The sequence below is a fragment of the Epinephelus lanceolatus genome, chromosome 19 (assembly GCF_041903045.1).
Source record: "Epinephelus lanceolatus isolate andai-2023 chromosome 19, ASM4190304v1, whole genome shotgun sequence".
Classification (NCBI taxonomy): Eukaryota; Metazoa; Chordata; class Actinopteri; order Perciformes; family Serranidae; genus Epinephelus; species Epinephelus lanceolatus.
In genome coordinates this window covers 22413051-22438966 of record NC_135752.1, presented here as the reverse complement: position 1 = coordinate 22438966, position 25916 = coordinate 22413051, and the positions used below count along the sequence as shown (strand labels likewise).

The following is a 25916-nucleotide window of genomic DNA, read 5'->3' as shown; positions in this document are numbered from 1 at the left end:
AAAAATGCATACCAAACAAAAGTTCGTTGTTGTTAAGTTGTTGATAAAAATGTATTTTTGTATTGGAAATGAATAAGCAAAGTGGAAAAACTTACAGTTAGACTTAAAAAGCTGTAATAATTACAGTTGAATTCAATGGGTGGATTACTGAATGGGTCTACTGGGCAAAGTCCCAGGCCACCCCCTGGCCTTCTCCCTCAAAATGTCACTCAAATGAACAAGAACCAACCAAGAAGAGGCCCAAAATGACCATGAAAAGATGCAAGGACACTGCACAGAGACACAAAATAGCTACAAAAATGGGCAGAACAATCACAAAGAGACACAAAATGACTACAAAGAGACCTGAAACAACCAAAAAAAGACACTCAATTACCTCAGAGAGACACAGAGCAACAAAAATTTGATTAAAGACCACTGTAGGCTACAGAAAAAAGCATACTAAACAAAAGTTTGAGTCTCAGGAAGGTATACTCAACCTCTGTTTTGGTTTACAAAAATAATGTAAAAGCTCCTAGTTTCCTCTCTCTGACACACACACACACCGGGAAGCGCTCCATATTATGCAAGGATAAATTCTGCACCAATCTGTTTTCTTTGCTGTCTGTCTCTCCCCCCTCCTGCACCGTTGTACCGTTCACCGTACAGGTGCGAGCGAGCAGCGGGCGCGAGCCGCTCCGCCAATTAGGAGCACCGAGCGTGACCACGTGAACAAATCCTGTTGTCTAAATTCCCGTTCGGCGGCGAGCAGCCCGGAGTGAGCGGCAGCGCTGAAAGCCACAGTGAGTGGGAAGTAATAACGGCGGGCTGAACGGGAACGGTGAGCAGGTAAATGGCTTATGTTTATTCTCCTGGCTGTAGGCTACACTTCTTGTGCCGTCATGTCCTCACAGCTGATCTGTGGGGGGTGTTTCAGATGCGGGGCTCCGGGACAGGGATGTGTTGGATTACATTTGTCGTCGCTTGCGGGTTGATTTCTCTGCTCTCCTCCGGTCCGCGGACAGGACAAACAGCATCATCGGCTGCTTGGCTCTGCACCGTCTGCGCATTGAAACTCAGCCATCCCGCTCCTCCCACCCCCACCTCCTCTTCCTCTCCCCCTCTCGTCTCTTGCAGGAACACGAGGCTATTGATAGTTGACAGAAGCCTTGTAATCCCTGCCTGATCTGGCTGACCGGCCACAGCCATTTGCGAAACAAGAATCTTGATTGAACTTTATTTTGCTCCGAGATTTTGTTTTTTTTTAATTGGTAACGCCCGCATAGATTGACGCCGTGCACGGGGGGGGGGGGGGGGGGGGAGTGTGAGTGGCTTCTTTTGGGTGCTGCATGCAACCAGGCAAGCAGAGGCAAGCTTTTATTGCTGAATTATTTATAAGACTGTCTGGGAGAGAGTAATGCTTCTGTTGGATGGAGAGGGAGTCAAAAACTGTGTATTCATATGCTCTTTCTAATCATGAATGCTCTGCATTTGTATAAAAGCCTGCTGCATTTTTAATTTTGTCCAGTTTAAGCTGCCATAAAAAGGCTTTTATTGTTTTGGTAAAGACAGTATAAGGGAAAAATCAATTAGCCTCCTAACAGAGAATTATTGAATCAAGCATTTAGGTTATAAACTCACGTATCAGCATCTTAACTGTGAGAATGTGCGGATTTTCTTTGATTTATATAACTGTTAAAAGAAAATCCTTGACTTTTGGAGTGGTAAACTAACAAAATAAGCACCTAGGGAACTTGTCATGAACATTTGTCAGCATCTTCTGACATGTTACAGCCTCCATAGATAAATCTGAAATATTGACACGCTAATTGATGGTGAAATAATCAATAGTTGTAGCTCCTCGTAAATTAATTAAATTAAATGCACTGTGTTAATAGCAGCATTTGTAGTGTTTTCTGCAGCTCTGCGTTTGTTTACTCCTCTGTTTGTCTCAACTGTTTCCTCAGAAACATAAATAAATCGTCAACAAACAAACAAATGAATAAATGCGGCGCATTTTGCCCCTGCTATGTGTTCTGCCGTTTCGCAGCCCCTGCTCCTGCTCCACCGGAATGAATCGACCTCGTCCGCGCATGCGCACCGCCGCCACCATTCATCTCCAGGGATCTCGCCCTCTTTTCTCTTGTCTCGTGCGAGAGAGGAGAAACCAGCAGGCGGCTCCGCGCTCGCGCTCGCCTCCTCGGTTGTTAAGGCACAAGTAGTCTGTGACTTCTCCTCGTTGCGGCTGGACGGTGACAGCTAAGGTCGGCTCGCGCTCACTTGTCGGATTGAGCTCGGATTTTCGCTTCTTTTGGATTTCTATGTTTGGGTTAGCGGTGACGGACTCTCAGCGGCTTATTGCTTTCACTGTAAGTTGGTTTATATTTTATTTCTGGGGTTGTTTTTTCCTGTTTGACATGCATGTTCAGCGCGCGAGAGAAAATGCTACCGGCACGAGTTTGGCCAGTTTGTTTTATCTCTCGCGTGCGCTTAGACGTTAGGACATACTTCTTTTTTATTTGTTGTTGTTTCTTTATCTTTTTAACCATGTTTGCGTTCGCTCTTTTCCGTGGCCAGAACAAAAAGAGGAAATTCACACGTGATAAACTTTCTTCACATTGTGTTTGCGGAAGATGCGTTCAGGTGAATTACGGTATGTTGTGAAGAACAAACTGAGATGAGGAGACCTGACTGCGGCTCATCTCTTATAGCAGGTGTCTGATAATCCACTTCCGCACTGTGCTGCGGGATATCGACCGTATGTAAACCCACTGAGGTCTGTTTAACCTAAACATTTCTCTAACACTTGGTTATTGGAGGTTAAGGTGACAGTTGTTTATTCAATCGGCTGGTGTTTCAGTTGTTTCAGTACTTTTCTCATTTCCCCTTTTTAACCTGCACGAGGCACTGCTTTTAGGGAACCAAAAGTAAGTTATTGTAGCACCAGGTTTCATCATCGAGGTTATTTCCTCAAACAATTTACCTTATGTGTTTTATGCGTGTATGTGTGTGTGTGTGTGTGTGTGTGTGTGTGTGTGTGCGCGTGTGTGTGTGTGTGTGCGCGCGCGCGCGCGGGTTGAGGTGAGTGACAGTGTAAGAAAGAAATGCTGATCTCTGTTCTTGCTGAACCAGCTTGTTGGCGTACCTGAACCTGTTAAGTAGCCATATAATCATAAACTAACACCTTGTTTTTCTGTCTTGGAGAGCCCACAACAGGCAGAGCAGCTTGTCAGTGTACAAAGGTCTTCACGCCTGCGTGTACAGTGTCATGTTAAACTTTCCAAACATTGTATTCACTCACTGAGTAATTGAGCTGTATTTGGTTTCTGCTGTGGTCCAGTGCTTCTCACTGGTCTGTGCTGGTTTCAGTCGTTTATCAGCTATTTGTGCCTGGTGGTCTCCAGGCTTGACTAATGGCCTGTTGCCTCTGGGGTTATTTTGGTCCGCTCCACCCTGCTCCACCCTGTTTCATCTGCAGGAGCCACACCTGCCCTGCTTAGAGTGAAATGTGGGGTATCATTGTTTCAACGCCCAGCCCTTTGCTTTAATTGCTTAGATGAAGTTGATTTATAGAGTGGAAACAGAGTTGTTGCTTGTTACGGACATATAATGCTGCTCTTGTGCTTTGACAGTGGGCTTTATGAAAGAGAGAGAGATGGATTATTATGTGTGTGTTTGTGAGATTGTCAGTGATTTTGCAGTCTTGCTCCTTTCCTTGTGTGTATTTATGTATCCAGCGGCAGCCTTCCAAAGTGAGCAGAGTACCAGGAATAGGGCAGGTAGAGAAAGTGTGTGTGTGTGTGTGTGTGTGTGTGTGTGTGTGTGTGTGTGTGTGTGTGTGTGTACCTGTGTGGTTGAGTGTGTACGCTCCAGGCCCCACCAGCACTTTCACAGCCTCTTTCTCGTAAGCATTGACTTGGCAGTGAACTCTCTATCAGTATCGACGAGATAAGAGGATGAGAAGGAGGGAGAGAGCGAGATGGTGTTGTACGATCACGATGCACAATCTGTCTTTGTCGCTCTCAGTATTTCTTTCTCCCAGAATCTTTTGGTATTTAATTTTTTTATTTCTGTCCTCATTTTTTTTGGGAAAATGTGGTACACTCATTTTGCTCAGTATCTCTATCCCCTTTTTGTATGTCTTTGTTGTTTTTTTTTTTTTTTTTTAGGCAGACAAGGATTTTAGACTTGATTTATTGCATTATTTAGTTAGTTTATTTGACATTCCTGCTCACCGGTTGATATTTTCCCTCCAGGTTCTATTCCTGAGTTAAAAAGCACATTCAATCAGATTTTATAAGATGATTTCCATATAAAATAGGGCTTTGTACCAATCTATATTTAGCTTTTGCTGTTTGATCCTGGTATCAAACGGTGATTGAAGTTCAATGGATTTGAATTGCTTCAATGGATGTAGAAATTGATTTAATTTCCACTAATGGAACTCAGATTCTCAGATTAAAGGAATACTTCACCCACAAAATGCCCGTTTGTATATTAAATACTAACCCTGTGTTACGCTGAACTGTCCGCTAAACTTTGTTTTTCTCGCATGCCTCCACAAGAACTGGAGTAAATGGGGGCAACAGAATTGTATCAAAACATCCATTTACAAACTCTTAAGCAACTTGTGCCGTTTAATCCAAGTGTTATTCATCTGTTATTGCTAAAATCTTAATTTTTAATACACTTCCACATGCGAATAGCGTGCCTGGGCAAGCATGTGCGGTTGAAATCTGCTCGTGTATTCCACTGAGCAGAGCTTAAATGCATGGGCTTGCTCAGGGATGCAACTCATCCATGCATGAGACCTTTTATGTGGAAATGTTTTAAATAGTAAGGTCTTAGCGAAAATGCATGTGTGTGGGAAGTAGCATGTTAAGCATACAACTGGATAAATGATATTGTACTCCATGATGTGTATTAGAGTTTGTAAATGGATGTTTAGGTGTAGTTTAGCTGCTGATAAAGGCGGTCCTCCTTTTTGGATTCTTCATTCACTGTGGACTTTTTTTATCCCACAAATTCAATTTAATACAGGGTGAGTAATTGATATTCAAGTGATCATTTGTGGGTGAACTGTTCCTTTAAGGACACAGGAAATTGGTAACACGTAGGTGCACTGAGCATGCATGGCAAAGACAAACACAAACACAGTGAGGTGACAGTAGAATAACAGCCACAAACCAGAAAAGCACAATTTTGTCAAGTAAATTTGTTCTGATCTGTTCTGATACTCGGCCAGGTAAACAAACAGCATTTTATTTGTTTTCAAGTCAGGTCCAGTCAGGTTTATTTAGACAGCGCCAATCACAAATTTACCTCAGATGGCTTTACAATTTGCACAGCATACATCACGCTCTGCCTTTAAATACTCAGCTCTGATAAGGACAAACTCCTCCCTAAGAACATTTAACAGTAAAGAATAAGTAAGACACCTCAGGGACAGTTGTATTTAAAAAGTAAAATGTTTGGTATCATGTGCTCTTGTGCTCGTCCCCTTGTATGTCTGCTCTGCATGTAAAGCCTGGTTCAGCTATTTTCTCTGCAAACCAATCAGCGTGTAAGCGTCTGTTTTATGTACGTCCGGGAGCGGCATCGTGGCCCCTCGCCTGCTTGGGTTCTGGTTTTCTTTATGTTATGTTCTTAGTTTAAACTGTTTAGAATCTCAGTAACACATGCTCAGTAGCAGAGGACTCTCAGTAGCGTCACAAGATGTCTCTTCCTTCTGCCACTGCCTCTGCAGCGTGTGTGTATTCTGGTGCCCAGTGCCTATCAGCGAAACAAGAGTCTGCCCACCAGTTCTCAGATTCTAGCATACAGCAGCACATTTAGAGTCTCATCTGGCAAGGAAATGTAGCACTAATCCAATTGGCTGGAGCTTTAGTAAAAGCTTTCCTAATTGGCCGATATGGCAGCTGGCTGCCAAGGTTCCAGTAAGCACAACAGGGAGTTGGGGAGAGTCCCAGTGGTGCTGTGGTGCAAGGGAGACTGAACAAAGGGTAGATAGCAGGGTGTGCTACTGTTTTGAATATTCCTCCACATGGCAATATAAAGGACCCATCTGCACCCTGCTGACTCAGATCCATCCAACTGACCATAACTCATTTTCAGCTGTTGTTTGCAAGGCACACATGCAAATACACACATGCAAACACACACACACATTCCATCTGCAGGAACAAGAATGGCTTTCGTCACACAAGCATGTTTGAGAAAACATCTTCCCAACTGGCTGGGGAACAAAGCTATTAACACAGGAATATTGACTGTGTGTGTGTGTGTGTGTGTGTGTGTGTGTGTGTGTGTGTGTGTGTTTTAAGAGGAAGAGTGGCTCTTTGGAGAGAAATAATGCTCCTACCAACATCCACTGCAGCCGTTCCTGTTTCCTTTCACCTCAGTGTGGGATCCAGGAATAGCTCAGAGTGACAGAGACAAGAGATGAGAGAGAGAGGGTGAGACGGACAGACAGAGAAAGAGAAACAAAGAGGGACCGTCAGACAGACAGACAGACAGACAGGGGCAGAGAGTGTGAGAGAATGCCATGTAAGGTTTCCTGCACTACAGCTCGCACCACCACACACAAACATGGAACCTGAAATGAACTGTTCAGGGTCTGGTTTCTGGAGTCACTGCTAACTTGAACTTTGGCTTTGTGTGGCTGCTTCACAATGAAACAAAGGCAGCCTTCACCATAAGATGTATTAGAGAACTTGTTATAATAGCGAGGTCCCTCTGAGGAATGGCTTGTTTTATTTGCATTCTCATTTTTTTTGTCCATATACAATAGCAGCGTTGTCGCGAAGTGTACTGCATATGATGAATTAATTTCCCATTAGGCTTGTGAAACTTTAAAATAACAAGTAAACCCTTGTTAAGAAGTTAGAACCCTAATGTAGTACAACTTCTCATCGTTTCAATTTCCTTTTTGTGCTTGGTCATGTAATTTTTTAACACTTGAACAATTAATGTATCTGATGCACACATTCATTAAAAACCTCAACACTAATTTGGCTTAACATAAAAGGTCATTTGTGTAATTAAGTAGAAGCAGAGTTGATACACAGGCGTTCAATCTATGACACTTTTTTTCTTAGAGTTAAAGAAAAATATAAAATAAGCATGTGAAAGCGTCGTAACTATAAATATTTCATTAATTAGTGAGGCAGCAGAGTGTGTTCATCATCTTAGCTTTGCACAAAGAATTGAAAATCAAACATTGACATTTGTTTTATCGCAGGGTAAAATGCTCCAGATGGCATTGTAAAGCACTTAATGTGCGTTTACACAGAATCACTGTTCTACAAAGTGAGATGAAGCTCAAAGACATATTTTATCATGATGACCCTGAAGAGAAATCCATTCACTCCTCCATCATGTGTGTGCACACATATAAGGTAGTCACCACAGGCCCCAATGCACACTATTTTGACGGACCCTAGCGGACGCTACTTACTAGTTTCAGGTGCACACACACACACCACTGACAACTGTTCATAAAGATGCCAATGTAATCTGATTCAGGGAGCTTTGCTACTTTTTCCTCCTGTTCGTTTCTCTCTTGTCCACTTTTATATTTAGAAGGCATGACTGCTTGCTGGACTTGCAGATGAGCTCAGACTGTCATACTAGACCGATTTTGCACTAGTTACCGTATCGTATCATCTTGTCACCTCATGGTCTAAGATTAGTGTTTGGTACTTTAAATTTGAGGAATGAGTGTGAACATGCTCATTTGATTGATTGAAGTTTTTACGACCAACATTTTTCTTGTAGTATTTTGACAAAATCCGAACCACATGTCACTCGACTAGTTGATAAATGCACAGTAGTGTCAATGGGTGAAGGACGTATATATGGAGGGAAGCTTTCAGAAGTCCACTCTCTGCATATTCCATTTCACTCGCTGATGTGATGATGGATTTACCAGGAGGGAGGTTGTCGTGATGGACATGTGGGCGAGGAGAGTTAAGAATGTGCCTTTCTTCTTGCATCGGTGGGTTTGTTAGAGCGCAGTTCCACAACAGTTATTCCTGCACTAATTATGTGTCATCTAGCTGGATGGTGGAGACATTTAGAAGTAAGTGGGGGGGCGGAGTAATTAATGAAATTGTCATAACTGAGGAGAGTATACTTATTTAGGATACTGCAGTGATGATATCTTAGTGGTTGCTTGTCCAGGACTTTGATGGCTTGATTGTAAAGGGATGTTAGTAGTTTAATGGTGGAGGCTGATGCTCTTTGCTCTCCTGTGTCTAATTCTTTCTGTCACCGCTTTGTACTGCATCTTATGCGGGATAAACAAGCAAACTAAACAGAAACATAGAGTCAAGCAGTGAGTGGAGGATGTGGAAATAGGGCACGAGTTAAATCCAGTTATAGTTGCACACTTACCCATAACCTGGTTACTGTGAATACCTATGGTAGATGAAGTTGATTAAGGGTGTATATGGTTCATAGGTTGACTTACCCAACCACCTGAATTTAGCTTACATGAGCTGATAGATAGATCAAAAAAGGCTCAAAGAAATTGCTGAATATGTATTTAAATGGACTTTGACGTGTGGGGTTAAATGGTGCAGTCACGATGTATGGATTGGGATTTAAATACTACTCTTTTGCCAGTGGTGTGACATGAAAGCTGCTTCCTCTGTTTCTCCCAGTTGTTTTATATTATTGTAAAATAATCAGAATATTACATTTCTGTGGTGTTAGCAAAATCACAGCACGCATGTATGCATACATCTGTCAGAGTGATGGATTGGGTGAATGGAGTGTCTTCATTTTGACAGTTTGGTATGGGAGGGCCATCTGCTCTATCACTCAGCGACTGCGAGTGTCACCTCTCTGCTCTGCCTTGTATGCGCTCACTCTCAAGCACACTCACTGACAGCAACATATAACGCATATAATGTTCACATGTTGATAACCCATTTGCACAGACCCCAGCCGAACTCTGAGCTCCCTCTCTCGCGCTTTCTGCACACGCACACACACAACCTTCCCCTATCCCCCTCCTCTAATGTCCCAGCTCTGCTTACTGCCTCAAAAAGAGCTTAGATCAGGGAAACCATAACTTGCCCTCATGCAGACTTCCCGGAAGATCGGGCTATTTATTCAAACCAAGCGGGCCATGTTTGGACTGTTACTGGAAGGTTGCCAGCTTGAATCCCAGTATTGTTTTACAAATTTGGTTGAACCAAACCACTGTCAAGGTGCCGTAGAGCAGGGTAGTCACCTCCATTTTCTCCAATAAGCAGTTGATGGCTGTGGTTGTACTGGGAAGTTTATAAAGAGTAGCATCATATTTTATTATTATATGATGCATTTGTATGTTCGTAATTTATTACACTGTAGTAAACAACATAAATAATTATAGTAATTTGTATTTGTATTGGTTTATACAAAGTGAAAGGCACAGTGTGCATTGTATCCTCATTCAGTGGTGCGTACATCTTATGAATGAGAGCCCCTGTCGGTTAGGTTAAGGAAGGAAGGATGAGAGAGGCAGCTGTTGACAGTGACAGTAAACGTTTAAATCCAGCGCAATGAACCGTTAAGTTACACTTTCACTTCCTGACATTCTACTGCTCCGTATGTGCCCTGACTTCGCTCTGCGTTCCTAGAGTTTAGAGCAATGACTAACTGAAAAGGTATATATTCTAACAGTGCAACTAATGAACAGTCCATCTCCAAAAAATGGAAAATCAAAGCATGGGGGCTGATGTGTTAATTGTGGCGGGCCGCCACAGATAAATGAATGCATGGGAAACACTGCACAGGACATGAACTGTGGTCTCCTGGGTCAAAGTCCTGTGTTTGTTTGACCCAGACCACCTCCCTATACAGACTTTGCCACTCTTTATAATTTCCCCCACCTTCCTGTCTTGCTCCCTTCATATAAGGGCACATTACTTTTGATTAGTATAAGTATGCACAGTGATTAGGAACAGCTTGCATTTATTTTTCTTGTTAGTGCATTACACAGAGCAGATGAAGTGTTGTTGGCTACCCTCTTTGGTAACAAACCTGAAAAACAATGTCAGCTGTTGTTGTAGGTTTGTAGTGTCTGTTTGTGGTAGTTGGTGCCTTGAAAAGCATAATCCAGCTCAATCTGCCCTAATCTGCATTTGACAACAGTGTTAAACATCCCATGGATCAACTTGTTATTTTCAATCCAAAGAAGCTGTTTTTTTTTTCTGTGATGTAGATATAAAGTAGCTTCTCTAGCATCGTCTGCCAGTGTTATGCTCTAGCACAAGAGGTCTAAACCTTGTCATAAAGAACTGCAGGCAAATCTGTCTCCATTAGACCAATATAAAGCATTTGTGTTGCTTTGAAAGGAATCTACACGAAAAAGTCTTGGGAGCAATTTTAAGCTGTTCACCACAATGTGTAAACACATGCACTAGATGGAAATAAGCATAATAAAACCACCACTACATCTGACCTGCTTCTTTGGAGAAATGAGGAAAAAATTATACTTCACTTAAAAACAATTAAATATCTCAATGATACTTTGGCTTTGTGTGCATGCATATGTGTGCCTGCAGGCCATATTTTCTCTCTACTACAATGACCCAGTGACCGGTGTTAGCAGATTAATTGCTGCTTTCATGTTAAGCTGTGGCGTATCACCCCGTAATTGGTAATGAAGATTATCAGTGAGATGCTGTGTAGGTCTCTGTATGTGTGTGTGTGTGTGTGTGTGCATGGGGGTGTGTGAGATTTCTTTATCTGATTAGGAAGTTTATCTAATAAAGTAGGATTTATGGGATTCTAGTCTCTCTCTCCTCTGCGCACACACCAGCCTACGCTGACACGTGTACCAGTGGAGGAAGAGGATCACAAACAGAATGCACATCTCTGCAGAGCGGCATGTTACTGACACAGTTGCGGTGTTGGGGGGTGTTGTACAGTATTAAGGACAGTATGCTGATAAAATTCTATGTTAGTAAGGTTGGCCTGTGTATATGTGGGGCTTCATGGACGATATAGACTGTAAAATCAAAGATATTAATGTACAGTACAAGACAAACATACTTGTGTCATATGCCTGAGAGCTACCGAGGTGTATCCACCCGTGTTTGTTGTGCTTGCTGGGAGGATAGGGATGAAAAGGACGCAACGGAGCAACACACTCTTCCACACACGCGCACCCACACATACATGCCTGCGAGCAGACACGTAGCACTCGCAGGAAAGCTTCACCATATTTCTCCTGAGATCCTTCGAAGCCACATCATCGTCTCACTCCAGCACACACATCATTGTCAGCCTGAGTTGCATACGCGCAGCCTCCGCTCAGCCAGCTGCCCGTGTGCATGTGTGTGTAGGTGTGAAAAGTAAAGGAAGGAAGATGTGTAAAAATAGTTGTGTCCGTGCTTGTGTGCATCTGTGTGGTAATGCTTGAATTAATAAGCCATCTGTGAAATATCGGAATATTAAAAAACTTTAACATTTGCAGACTTCCTTTTTATATCAATCCAAGGGTCAGGTTTAAAAATAAAATCCACCTTCAGAACTTTACATGACTATTTGTCATCAGCTTGTGATGTTAATGTATTTCAGATCTTTTTCAGTGATGACATGTTGTAATTTATATTTTTAGCTTGTATTTTCTCACATTTATGTGTAACAACCTTCAACAATGGCTCAGTGCGTCTTAAATACTTTGCACTCTGCTGTGGGTTTAATGCGTAGGTGGGAAGAGTAAGAGCCACATGAATACACTATTAAACACATGAATAGATAATTAAATAACGATACAGATAATATTGAGAGAAGAGCTTTGTAAATATGTAGGGTTTTTTAAGAACATTGTAAAGCATATACTACACTCTGCAACCCCTCTGTTTAGCGAACCATAACCAGGCTAGTGTTGGATGTACCTTTTATTGGAATAAAGAAATTTTATGCTGCTCATCCACAGCTCATTAGAGCTATAGCCTGACAGCTCTCACACAGATCTCTCCAAACAGTCTCTCTCGTCCGCTCAAAACGCAGTAAAACAGGCTCCAACATGCAGCGTGCACCTGGGATTGGACACCGACTTGACTGACAGGTGTAGCTTTGATTGGCGAGCGCTCACAAAGAGGTCCAATTCCGAGTTAAACTATATCAAACAAACATCAGGCTTGATGGCGCCATCAGACTGGCAGTGACACTAGCTGCTTGCAGTGCTTCTTCTGGCTTTCAGCCTGAGTGAGTGTAGGCATGACATTGTGGTTATTAAGTGGGCACCTTCCTTCACAAATGACTCACTGAGTTAGAGACACGACACCTCGAGGAGGCTGAGCAGTACAGCATCCCCTGCAACACCCCCTTCTGTTCCCGTTCTCAGCAGACCCAGTCACATTGATATTGTGTCATAATCTTGGTAGCATGAGCTTCTTCTTGCAGGAAGTTGCAACGCCTGAGAGCTTTGACAGTAAAGGCTCAGTCACCTCTGTTGGCAGCGCAGCATGTGGAACAAGCAGTAAGAAAACCCAACTGTGCCTCGGCTCATAAAAGAGGTCTGATATGTCGCCTGGGGGGCCTTTGGTTATCAGTAAATTAAACCTAAAAAAGCAGAGCTGCTAAACAGGGCTGATATGATTTGGTGCTGCAGTGTGAATGAGCAGCAAGCGGGGAAGATAATAATGCAAGACCATGATAGTGACGTTTCCTATTTAATCAAAGAGAAATATGTCTCAATTGCTTTATAATCCGTTGACGCTGTAATCTGTTGAGGTGCTGTCTCTCCCTAAAGTCATAAAACATACTGTACTGAGTTTACAGCACAACATTGTTTTAAAATCAGTCATCCAAACCTTAGGACACTGGTTCCAAATCCACTTGTGTCCTGTGAGAAGGGAGGCTTTTTTCGTTAAGAGTGATGTAATAATACACTGTGAGTTGTAATATATTTTGTGACTCATAACACGGACTATTTGATTAAAACAAGCATTAAATTGGTGCTGACACTTCCCGTTTGCAGCTGTACCAGCTGCTGGTGAGTCCATATGAAATAATGTGTGTTTTGCAGCTTAGCTGTTTTTTGCTCTTTTTGACAAGCTTTGATCTGACGTGCTGTACTCATGGAGCACTTTGCTGTATATTATATTTAGTTGGGGATGTTTGCTCTCCATGGTGCTGAAATGCTCTGTTTTATTTAGTTAGTGATGATTGTCTTTGTTTGAATTGCTTTGTATCAGTAGCTTGATATCAGAAACACATCAAATCTTTGTAACGGTTGCTGTTTCACTGCCTGGCTGTTGTGTCATGTCAGTCCACAGTGTCTGACTCCAGGTAGACATGATTGTGTTGTTTTTAGTGTGTCATTTTTGATCTGCCTCTCTCTGCTGTATAATGTCTTATTGCCTTATTTGCAAGTGGTAAGTGGACTGCACTTGTATAGCGCTTTTCTAGTTTTCCAACAACTCAATGTCACACACTAATGGTCAGGGCTACCATGCATGGTGCCGCCTGCTACTCAGTTACCATTCACACAGTCTTGAACACCAATGGAACAGCCATAGGGAGCAATTTGGGGTTCAGTGTCTTGCCCATTGATGCTTTGACATGCAGACTGGAGGAGCCGGAGATCGAACCGCTACAGCCCCCCCAAATGGCTCTGGAACCCAATCACCAGAAAAATGCTGGCATTGTATGTTTCTGTAAATTACAGATTTGTTACATTTGCACGTTATTATGTAGCAGATACATTGAAACTTGCATGTGGTTAGGTTTATGCACTAAGGCCACTTAGTTATGGTTGGGAAAAGATCATGTATTGGCTTATAATGCCCAGTTTGGGGGGCATAATCACAGCAGGAAAAGCAGCCATGTCTGTAAAAAACCAACCGATTTTCCTGCCTAAAAAGCTGCCGGGAGAACAGCGACAGGCTGCTAAAAATACCCACATTGAGTGCCTAAAAAGCCACTGGAAAAACAGCAATGACTAGCTTTTACACAACTGGTTTTGTTTGTTTCTCTGTCTTGAACAGTGGTCCACAGTGACGTGCTGCTTGGCAGCCAGGCAGCTGGATTTAGTTCCCTTACCTTAGACCATGAATGTTAATGTATGAGTCTCCTGGCTTTTGATTTTTATAAGAATAAGACCACAAAAAAGCTAAAAGGTAAAAAAAAAAAAAAGAGACTGATTTCTATTTGGCATGTAAGAGGGGCATTTCAGTTGTATCTGCCTCTGCTTTGGAGGAAGTGATAATGTGATTGCATCTAATGGAGTGTGGATTTGGGGAGAACAATAGATTAAGGTGGGACTAGGAACTGCTTAAGGAGTAAAACCCATTACAACAAAAACTGTGATATGCATGCAGTGTTTTGTGTGAGGGAAAGCAAGAGGAAAGGAGAAAGAAACTCCGGTGTTGGTTTGCATAATTAAGTGAAATACGATACAGAGTGATGCAGGTGGAGGCTGCAGTTAATTGAGAATCCATGCCAGGTTTTTATCACTGCTGCAACGCACTGCTATCTGTGATACTGGGGGTCGCTTAATGATGACGAGAAGATGTAGACTACAAAGAGAGAAGCACCAAACCACTATCAAAGCACGTCGGGGAAAAAAAAAAAAAAGCTCAATACCAAGTGTGGAAATGGGTTGTCTGAACAACTTCCCCTCACAGGCAGAGCTGCGCGCCCATCAGACTGAGGGAAACATCCCCTTCGGGACATGTCTGTTTCAGGATGCCAAAAAGCAAGGCGCGTTAATGCTGCCCATAATGGACCGATCCAAACAACCAGCAAACTTGAGAGGCGAGTTATTGTCCCAGATTAGATTTCTAAATGAAATTAAAAGTGCATGGAGGAGAGATCAGCACAGACACATTGGATTTGCAGGCGTGATCAGTCTATCTTAGCGGGGGTGTTTTTCCTGCAGGACAAAGATCCTGATTTGGGGATCTTAATCAGTGTTGGTGAATTAAGGTTAAGCATTTTCGGGACAGATGTGCAGTGTAGAACGATGTGGTCATTAGAGAGGGATGGATGGAGAAAGCAGCACTCAGGGTTGGCATAGGGGAACAGATGCTCCTTGGCTGTAGCAGAGGGGGGCGGGTCCTCCTGTGCGGAGCAGGGCTCACCTGACGGCTCAGGATTTGGCAACTGTTCATAGACTATTAGTATGTGGCTTCACTCATATGCATCCTTCTACCATCTCTGATCTTTGGCAGAGGAGGGGCTTGTTTCCAAATAGTAAACAATCAGTTGACTCACATGGACGATGGATTTGATATTTTGTGTTCTTATACCGTTAATAATTGATGGTGATAAATTATTATCAACACTCTGCATCATTCATGGTAATTTGATCACTGCAACATTGATTACTGTCCTTTTTTCTTGCACCCCTATTAATTAGTGATACTACCTTTGGCCAACTGTGCTGTGTGTTTTGTGTTGATATTGGCAGTTCAAATGTCTGCACTGGCATAATATTAGAGGTACCCTGCCAGATGTGCTGTAGCCTTTGACTGAAGCCTTCATAACGATTTTGTGCCTGCATGCTTGCTACTGTACTAGCTTTTATTTTTCAGAATAGCCATGTTCATCCTGATTTTTGTCTTTGCTTGTTCAATATTTTGCATGTTGACCATATTTTCTTTTAAAGATTGCAGTTACACAGCGGCTAGTAGTTTAATAACATGTTTATTGTCTTATGTTGTGTGCATTAGGGGAGACAGGGAATGGTTGTAACATTTTTGACATTTCTAAGTGTATCTTGGAGCTCTTTTAAGCCAGTGCGTTCAAAGTGTGATGCAACATAGTTACATGTAGGGATGGGTATGGAAACCTAGTGTTAAATGAGCTATACTATCAAAGACTGTAGTACTGATAAGCTCCGACGTTAAGAGTTCTTTTATCGGTGCTCTTAAATATTTTTAGTTTATTACCATCCTGCAGCCTCTCACCTGCGCTCTGTACCGGGGCTGACCTCCTCCACAGATACACACAGTCACACAACAATAAAGTAGTAAAGTCAGTGAACAGCAAAGAGGCTGCAATGGAAACAAAGTGAAGATAGCATGAAAATTACTCGTTGACAGCACCTACGCTCATTACTGTAAGTGCAATTTAACCTTTGCGAGTAGAAAGCCAACACTTTATCAATGCCTGTATCAACAGTTATAAACATGTTAACATGCAGATAGCGATATTTCAATTTGCTCTGTCCACAGTCTCTCATCCACCGTCACTTACGTTATGTTTAACACAAGGACAGCACAGTTGTTTGGCTAATAGCGAATAGTTACAAATAAGCCAAAATGACAACTGTCTGTATGTAGACTAACTTAGTTTGATACTTATCTTAGAATTAGGCAGATACTTTTAAACTTAGCTGCTGGCTGAGACAAACAGCCTCTCCTCTCTCTACCAGCACAGATGTTACCTGCATGCAGTGAATCACATCAGCAGAGAGGGAGCAGGACAGAGGACAGGAGGAATGACTTATAGTGACTAATAAATTGTCAGGAATATTATTTATATAGTGACTTAGTAGTAGTAGTAGTAGGAGTTGTAAAAATACTGTTGCTGCTCTACAAACAACATTTTGTTATATTTAAAATATTCAATAATCCTGTTCTGAATTTATTCTTTTTTAAATTGATATATTCTCTGAAAAACAATTATTTAGAAATGAAAAAGAGCCACTAAGAGTTATCGAAAAAGTACTGAATCGACAAGGAGTATAAATAAGAGTGGTAGTAGTAGTATCGATAAAATCTTAACGATACCCATCTCTAGTTACGTGTGTCTGCTATAGTCTGAGTTAGTTGCAACACAGCCTGGGATGCAATGTAACATTATGAAACAATGATTGTGACAAAAAGTCAAGACATTGAAAGCTTTTAAGTCAACACTGAAATGCCTTTGTAACATAACTGGTGTGTCTGTGTCTATGTTTGTATGTTTGTGTGTGTTTGCACTTGTCTGCACTCATGTGTTTGCTTATTTGTCTGTGTATGTTTGTTCTTGTCTGTACGGAGAACTTTGCATGGGGTAGGTTGTTGCATTTTCTCACATGTTACAACTAACCCAGACTACTGATGCTACGAACCAGGTTACCTTACATCTAGCAGCGAAAACTGCTTGCACGAAAGATATCTACATAGACACATAATAAACATGTTAAAAGTTTGATGAACTAAACTACAAAAAAGGCAATGCTACTAAAAAATAAACTGGAAAAATACCTTCTACACCCTTATAAACTTGGCTGTTTCTGCCACAGGGTGCTAATTACTCACATGATGAATAAGGAGTAAAAAAACGTGCAGAGTTAATATGCTGATTTGTAGCTTGTTCCTGGTTGGAGAAATTGAAAGTGTTGCAGTTTTTTCAGGTTACAACCATACTAATTCTTAATGTTGAATACACACAGGCACAACATTCATAGATGCAGCAGTGTGTGTGTTGTTCGTTTCGAAAAGAACACTGTGTGCATTGTTCTCAACATCATATATGAACATCTCAGTTACCATACATCTATGCTAAATAGGAACTTCCTGTTTCCCTTTCTCATAAAGTGTTAACCATACTGCCTCCTGTGTAAAGTCAGACTCGTTTCAAACCATGTGGTCGGTTCAACACTGCTGAATGAACGGGCCTGTTATCACAGAGGACAGAATTACATTTTCTCACTCTGTGTAGTCCCAGTCAGACTTCAGACTTTATCTGTGGATTATGTGTAGGCTGTACACCAACCTGTGTCTATTTGCTGAGTTGTTTCAGGTAAATGCACACACACAGGTCTGTATATATGTCAGAGTTGTTAGCTCAGCAAAGTGAGTTGGATTTTCTGAGCAAAATGTTTTTTTAAATAGCAAAGTCTCCATGAAGAAGGCAGACTAAAGGTTTAAACTCCCGGTCAGTCATAAAATGGCTTTATTGTTTTAATGCTTATGGACTTTATACTTCTTTTCAGTCAGTGGATTATAAACAATACGTAGCATTGTTTTCTGTCCGCAACATACAGTAGCAGCTAAATTGTTGTTGATTTAAATCCACTAGTAGTTATGCAGTTGTTGAAATAAAAGGAAATACTCCAGAGACACATGGACAAACACATGTTGGGTACAGCTTGCAGTTACGAGGCTACGGTTGCTGTAAAGTTATACAGAATTATCATGAACACATTCTTATAACCATATATTTCAGTGCAAAACTGCAACAAAGAGACTTTTATCGTCCCAGTAGTTAAAAAAGAAGCTTCTGCATAGTTTAGTGTTTTTGCATATGGCATATTTGTCAGTCAAAAAGTAGAACATTGAGCAGTGCTGACAGTTTTCAAACGCATTAACTATTGACTGTGAATACTTTTACTTCAAAAACAGCAGCAGTAAAAACACTATCAAATGATGCATTCTGGAATATTGACATTTTAAGGAATTACAATTAAGGAGTAACGACTACAGATAGTGCTTGAATTACAAGTTTGTGATTCGTATATATCTGCAGTGGCTGAGAATGTAATTGCAAGCACATTCCTTATTTAAGCTCACAACAACCTTTAAGCTTTTAAGGTCGACGCAGCTCACAGCTGAAACACATTCCAACAGTTTTTCAATTTTCCACTTATACACCAAAACCCATAGATGGCCCACAGAAGCCAAGCTACATAGTGCTTTCTCCCAGTGATGTCTGAGAAGTTATGTGCTGTCAAAGAATTACTGTAGCAGCACTGTAGTGCAGTGTGTCTTCAACTAAAGGCCTCCTCATGACAAGGATAATATTGTGTTTTATGTTCATGGACCGGTCGGTTTAAAAGCCTGCAGAGTACCACTGCACCATTAAGATGTGCGGGAGTTATTTATCCCCTAAGTATTTCTCTTCTTTTCTTCCATAAACACGCCATAAATGTCACCGTCACATGTATACTCCTGTTCATAAACACATGAAGCATTTCTTTCACACAAATAGAGCAGGTGGTTTGGATGCAAAAACATGGAAGCCTTCAGGACTGCTGCAGTGCATTACATATGCTGTAGTCAGCTCAAGCTATTTCTGTTGCCCCGTCAGCCAGCCAAGAAGTAGCCCTGCCCATTTCAGACCAGCCCTGCAGGTTAATCCATTGAGGCCTTTAGTTCTTCATCATTTTAAGCTCTAGATTCATTTTAAATATCTACCCAAGCACTGACATGTATGGATTTAGTGGAAATAGGGTAATCTGCATACAGTTAACAAGAAAAATTATGAATTAGCAGAAACATGGCAGGTAAAGGGAACAAAGAGGTAAAGGTGAGATTGATTATTCAGCAGTAGATCGACCTTTACCTCATTTGCATACTCATTTTTCACATTATCGCTTTACACTGTCAAAAAAAATTGCATGTTCTGACTATTTGAGTTCAAGAGAGAATACACAGGTGTGACATCCCCCAGTGTAAGAGCACTACTATTCATTTGTCTTCGAGATGTATGGCTCTCGCTAACACACACAGAGGTCGTGTAGTGCGTACAGTAGCCTGATGAATTGTCTGCAAAATGGTTAGTATGCTTACTGCATTCCTCATCAATAAAGATTTTAATTACTGCTTGGAACTGCTGACCAATGCACATTGTATGGTTTATGGGTTACTCTTATAGCCGCGGTGTTGGCTGGGGCAACGGTAAAAACCCAGGAAACACAGCAGACCATGAAATATTTGTTGCATGGGATTACATTTCATAGATTAAAAACTGTAAGAGAGATACTGTGGAAAAGCTTCACAGCGTCTTTTTAATTTAGAGTCCATCTGAAAATAGCTTAAATATTGGAAATCATTTTAAAATGGGTGGTTTTGTGTGGTTATGTAAACAAATAATCTTTAAACCTCAGATCTGCTGCACAAACAGCTCAGCAGATAGAGTGGGTAAGAAGAAAAGAAGTTTTAGGAAAAGTTTAAAGGTGGAGTTGTGCTCACATTTAGCTAAACTGTTTCAGGTGCACCACATAATTATGCCGTGCCATAATAGGTAGGTGCACAGGCTTCGATAGACGTGGCATGCATTTGATGGATGGGAATGGGACAAAGTTATGACTGAAATAGAAAAGATAAGACTTAAGAAAAGAGAGACCTTGCAAAAAATCTATGACACACAACGTATGTGACCAAAAACCTTGGATAAAGTAATTGAGTAACTTGACATCAACATCACTGTGAATTAGTTTGTAAATTAAACAAATTAACATCAAATTAAATAATGGCTTTGTAGACCCAGCAAATTACCTGATGTCTTAAGAGTGCAATATCAAATTAATCGGGGACTGATTTTGTGCCACTGATAATAATACAGACCGAAATATAATGACTGGAGTTCTTCATATTCCTACAAGGTTATCAGTCACTTCTACCATCATTATCATCAGTTCAAGTTGTGTCACTCGTTGCTTAACTGCTGGGTAATTAAATGCTGTATTATGAATAGATTAACTGGCAGTGTATGACACACTAATTTTTATTTACCCATTAAGAGGGGTGTGTTAGAAATGTGTATTTATGGAGAGAGAAGAGAAACAACAAAAGAGAAAATGACACCAGGTTAATTGTTAGAGAAGAACCAGGAAGCAGAATGGGAGGGAGGCTAGCTAGAGGCTTTGTTTATAAGTGGAGAGAGGGAGGGATGTATGGTGGATGAAAAATAACTTAAGTATCAATAAATAAATGTATAAATATGTATTGGAATAAATTAATAAATAATGAACTAAATTAAAAAAATGTATAAATAAATACAGGAATAAATTAATACATATAGAAACAAATAAATATAGAAATAAAGACAGGAATTAAAAGGTAAATACAGATATAAATAAATGTATGAATAAATGTGAAAATAAATACATGAACGAATAAATTAATGCTGAAAATTCACAAGAAATAAATGAATAAATAAAAGTAAATTCTTTAAAAGAATTTCAAATAAATAAGGAAATAAATCACAAATGCATAAATAAAAGCTGATAATTAAAAAGGGTGGTAAATAAAAATAACAGTAAATAATAATAATATAAAATAATAATATAAATATTAAATTCATTTCTACATTTTTGTACAACTACATGTATTTATTTATGTATTTCTGTTTGTATGTTATTTATAAATTTATTTAAATATTTACATATTTATTTATTTTTATTTATTTATAATTTTTTATTTGTACTTGTGTCATTTTCCGCACCTCATGGGACATGAGGGTATAACAAAGCAGCTAGAGACAAAGGAAAGGGGGAGGTGAAAAGGTGTGAGTTCGGGGGCAGACTATTGGATGGATGGATGGATGAATGGATGGAGAACAAATACCTGGAATGGATGTGCACGGCGATGCCTCTGAGCCTGAGCAGCCGAAGGTGAGGAGAGAGACTGACTTCTGCTTCACACTGATACCACAGACTGAATCAGTGTGATCCCTCCCTCTCTCCCTCTCTTTCTGTGGGAATTCTCTGACCCAGTTAGCTCCTCCACCAGGCAGCAGCAGAGTTATTTTTACATATTAACAGGAGACAATACTTTGTCCTCTGCTCGTCCTCCCCTCATCCGCATACTTCCTTCCGCCGCTCTCCTCCTCCTTCTTAGCCAGTCCCATCCTTTTCTCTTGTACCATCCTGTGCTTCTCCCCCTCTTTTCTGCGTTTGTCTCTATTGTCTTTGATCCTCCTGTAGGGATGTAAAGGTTCATCAAGATACTGACTCGATGGCAGTGTTACCGTTATAACTTGAGCTGAATCGCAGAGAATTATGCACGTAAACAAAAGCAAATCATAAATAAATTGATGACACGTTTGTAGATACTGTTTTTAGATCTCTGAGCCAGGGTTTTAATTATACTCTTGGGACGTGGCTTTATTTGGTGTTGTCATACTCGGAGTAGTGTGGCCAAGCACAACAAGAGAGAGAGCAATGTGTCAGAATTAGCATTTCAGTGTAAATACACAGAAACCTCTGAGAGAGTGAGCAAGTCTGTTTACTCAGTGCAAAGTGTGAAATTGCGAGAACAGTTGTTGATCTGCTTATAATAGAGAGCGCCTCCATAGTTCTGTGTCAGAATGGACTCATTTAGATTACCTATGATTTATCACAAGACTGTCTCGCTATACTGCTTTACATATTATTATCGGTTTTAATTCACAGATGAGAGACGGTATGATCTTCACATATACGGCATATATATTCGGCTTAAGCCATAGTAGAGTATTATGGCAGGGTATTTAGAAATCCAGACAGTATGATTATTAATACCATCAAAAATACAAATGACCCTTTTCAAATTAACTGATATGGAAAAGCTGTATTGAGGCGATATTTTCTAGTGCATTGGTTCCCAACTGGTCCAGCCACAGGGTCCGGATTTCTGCTTAAGGCCCAAACATACTCGGGCGGAACGTACGCAGAGCGGACTCCGTGGAGGTCCGCCCGGACTAAAAGCGGATGTCCGCAAGCCCTGTGCGTGCAAGGCTCAGATTTTACGACCGCGCGGATTTCGCTCCGCGCACCAGTGTCACACAAAAGACTGCTCGGCATGTATTTTTCACATCGCGGGGATTTTTCACGGACATTTTTACAGAAGTGCGCTCGACTATGGAAGCCCGAATGACTGCGGACATTCCTCGCGGAGTCCACTCTGCTTATAGTACGCCCGAGTCTGTGAGCACCTTTAGTCATTAGTTCAAGGTCCACACAGTTTGATATATTAAACATCATACTTGTCGTCAAACTTGTTTGCTGTCTCTGTTGAGAAGCTGTACATTAGTCACTCACTTTACAGCAGGATATGGCACTTAAAAATGAAAACTCTGTGCCTGAAATTCCCTGTACTTAAAAATAAAGTGTTTTTGACAAACTTAACATGTTTGTGGGTCACTTGTGGTCCATTCAGAACAAACCTGTGACCCACTTTTAGATCATGAGCCACCAGTAGGGAACCACTGTTGTAATGCACAGCATGTGCCACCAGAGGTCAGAATCTATCGGTGGAACAGGAACTTAGCTGAGAAAGACAGTGACTGCGAGTGATGGGGATAATGTTACAGGACTAAAGCTGGCTAGCAACAACAGAGAGAGATAATGGGGGAGTTTTATTGTGTTTCTGTCGAGTTTTAATAAAGCATGTTTTATGATGGAAGAAAGTTTAATTCAGATTTCAATCTTTCTTGACATTTTGTGAGTTTAGAAGACTAAAAAAGTTAAGAAAGCTTATGGAACGTAGCAAACTTGGTGCTTCGGGGCCAGGGCTAGCTATCGTTAGCTGAAACTGAAGTATTAGCTCTCAGAGCTAGCCACCAGCTAGCTAGTTTCCTGTTGAGGGATATATGATAAGTCATATGCTGCATGCCCCGGCGAAATTTCAGGAAGGTATGAAGGTAGTAAAAACTAGATAGCGCCCAAGCCTAATATTTGATTTAGAGAAGTGGAATGAATAGACAACACAGCTTTATTTATTGTATCTGCATCCTTTTTCCTTCTACTGAACCTAAGTGTTTCTTAAATGGTTAAAACCACTCTCCTCTCCTCTCCTCTCCTCTCTTCTCCTCTCCTCTCCTCTCCTCTCTCCAGAGAGTAAAGGGACAGAGAGTGGTTGCAGGTGTAGACAGGTCATCTATTCGCCTCCTAATGATGATGGATGGCAGGACTGCAGAGAGCGAGAACAGAGAGAAAAGTGGAGCGATGCAGGGAGATAAAGAAATTGCAGAGTAAGAGAAGACTGTGTTTATATGTGTCTGCTGGCGGGCAGATGGTGGGAGTTTTAGTGATATGTTGATCCTCAAGTGTTTATATCATTCTTGTCATCTACCTGATAGCAAACAAACACACACACACACACACACACACACACACACACACACACGTACACCTGTGTGGCATGCTTGCAAGGTGACATCTGGTGTAGTGCATTGAGAAGCACACTTCTGAAGACACACATAGGCCTTGAGCATGCGCGGGCACACACACACACACACACACACACACACACACACACACACAGTTCCATCCCTTGCACGTCAGTCCTGCCTTCTCTGTCCTGTTTACAGAAGTAGGAGATCTCTTGGGGTGCTGTTACATGTTCACACACACACATACACAAACACTTCTTTCCCACCTTCGCCACTGACTCGTGATAGCTTCACAAACTGCGCTTTACTCTGTTCTTTAATAAATCTTTGCATCGTCTTCCTCTCCAGATTGACAGTGTTTGTTTGGTAAACAGTGAATCACTGTATCTCGGGAGATTTTCATATTGTCTTATCATAAATCATCAATGCATAACAAACACGCACTCCAAGAGATAGAAGCTTTTTTGTTAATACTACACATGAAAAAGATCCCCATCAAAAAGAGAATAAATATTAGATATTATTAGGAGTGGGGTGAAGTTTTAGAAAATAAAATAAAAATGCTCATCACAATCTTCCAGAGTCAGAGGTGAGGTCTTTAAAATGTTTGTTTGTCCAATTAGCAGTCTAAAACCTAAAGATATTAGATTTCTAAGCATATAAAGCAGAGATGGCCAACAAATCCTAACATTTAAGAAATTAGTACCTAAGTGTTGGCACCAAAACTCAATACTTTTTTGTCACCGAAATGTGTGTGTACCAAACGGAAAACCATGATGATGTTAGCCGTACAGACGCTGTAGCAGCATGTCCACAGATAGAAGTTGGACAGGAGTGCGTGCGCGACTGTTTTAATGAGACACAAATATGACAGAAGTGCTAATGAACTGAATATTACTACAGTTTTCGCAACTGTTGATGCGCTGAGCAGCCAAAATGGATTTTGAGGTCAGGGTTGGTGAGGTTCCTGCAGCTTTCCAAGTTGGAAATTGACTTCAAGGGGCATGAGAGTTTAAAGGTCTGATTGGGAACTCGGAAGTTAAGGAATGCACCTTGAAAGCTGGCAGCAAATTTCTGGTCAAATAGATAATCTTGTTTATTTATTCTTTGATCAGATAGTTCCTGATTTCAGTCACGGATTTATTGAAGTAAATGTGAAGTACATTTTAGATTTGAGAAGGTAATAAAAAAGAGAGCGCAGTCAATTCTCTCTACAAGAAAAGCCATGTTGTTGCTCTTTAGACACGGTGTCAGCACTGAATGGGAGGACACATGTGGGGTCACAAGCAATCACATCCAACACTCTCTCCCTTCTCTCAGCGCAGCTCACCTCTCTGCTAACTCACAGCTTCCAGCAGGAGTGTGAATGTAAGGTTGACAGATAGGAAGTGTTAAGACCCCCATCTGGTAGGGTTACCACACAGCACACACACACACACACGCATGTACATACACACACAGTGGTAAAGTCTCACCCTTCCCAAAGTACAGACAAGGAGGCAGGCTGTAGCTATGGCAACCCAGAGAGAAGGGAAATGATTGGGCAAGGCTTGAATTTGTTAAGAGCTACTGTATGAAGCCTAGGGCGAGACTTAGTCACTCTCATTTGGTGCGTGTGTGCCTGTGTGTGTGTTGATACAAGAGTGGGTGTGAGAAACACTAGAAGTCAAGACTTCTCTTCCTCACTTCCCTTCCTGTCTGTCTGTCATTTTCACGTTCTGTTTGAGCGCTCTGTCAGTTGTCAGGCTGTTATGATAGATCTGGGTGAGCGCAGCGTTTTACCCGCCGCAGCACGGTCTATAAACCTTGAAAAAGGCTGTGAATTGCATCCATTGGTTGCATACACTTGCACGGTTAATTGAATGAAATGAAACACTTCACAGGGGAGATACAAAGCAGCCACAGAGAAGCTGTGACATCAAATAGACCATTTAAGCCCAATGTTTCACTAAAAGACAGACATATGTTCATATTTGGCCTTTGGAGAAAAACTCCCAGTTTTCAGAAGGTCTTGTGTCTGTGTCAGTGAGAGTTTAATTACACACTGTTCTTTGTTGCTCTTTATCTATCTATCACACAGGTTTTCTGTGCTCCCATTATTGATTCATCCGCATATTATTTTCTTTTAG

General features: G+C 41.2%; 1 protein-coding gene across 4 annotated transcripts in view; it reads left to right on the top strand.

Moving 5' to 3' along the window:
- Positions 1-699: 699 nt before the first annotated feature.
- Positions 700-25916, top strand: part of strbp (spermatid perinuclear RNA binding protein) — a 106346-nt gene continuing 81129 nt past the window's right edge. Inside the window, exons 1-2 of one of the 4 annotated variants that reach the window (XM_033647736.2) lie at positions 759-828; positions 23510-23646. The gene's annotated coding sequence lies outside the window, so the exon portion shown is untranslated. Of the gene's footprint in view, positions 829-2113; positions 2349-23509; positions 23647-25916 lie in introns of those variants that run through there. The other 3 variants (XM_033647733.2, XM_033647734.2, XM_078161881.1) reach the window with 3 other exon arrangements.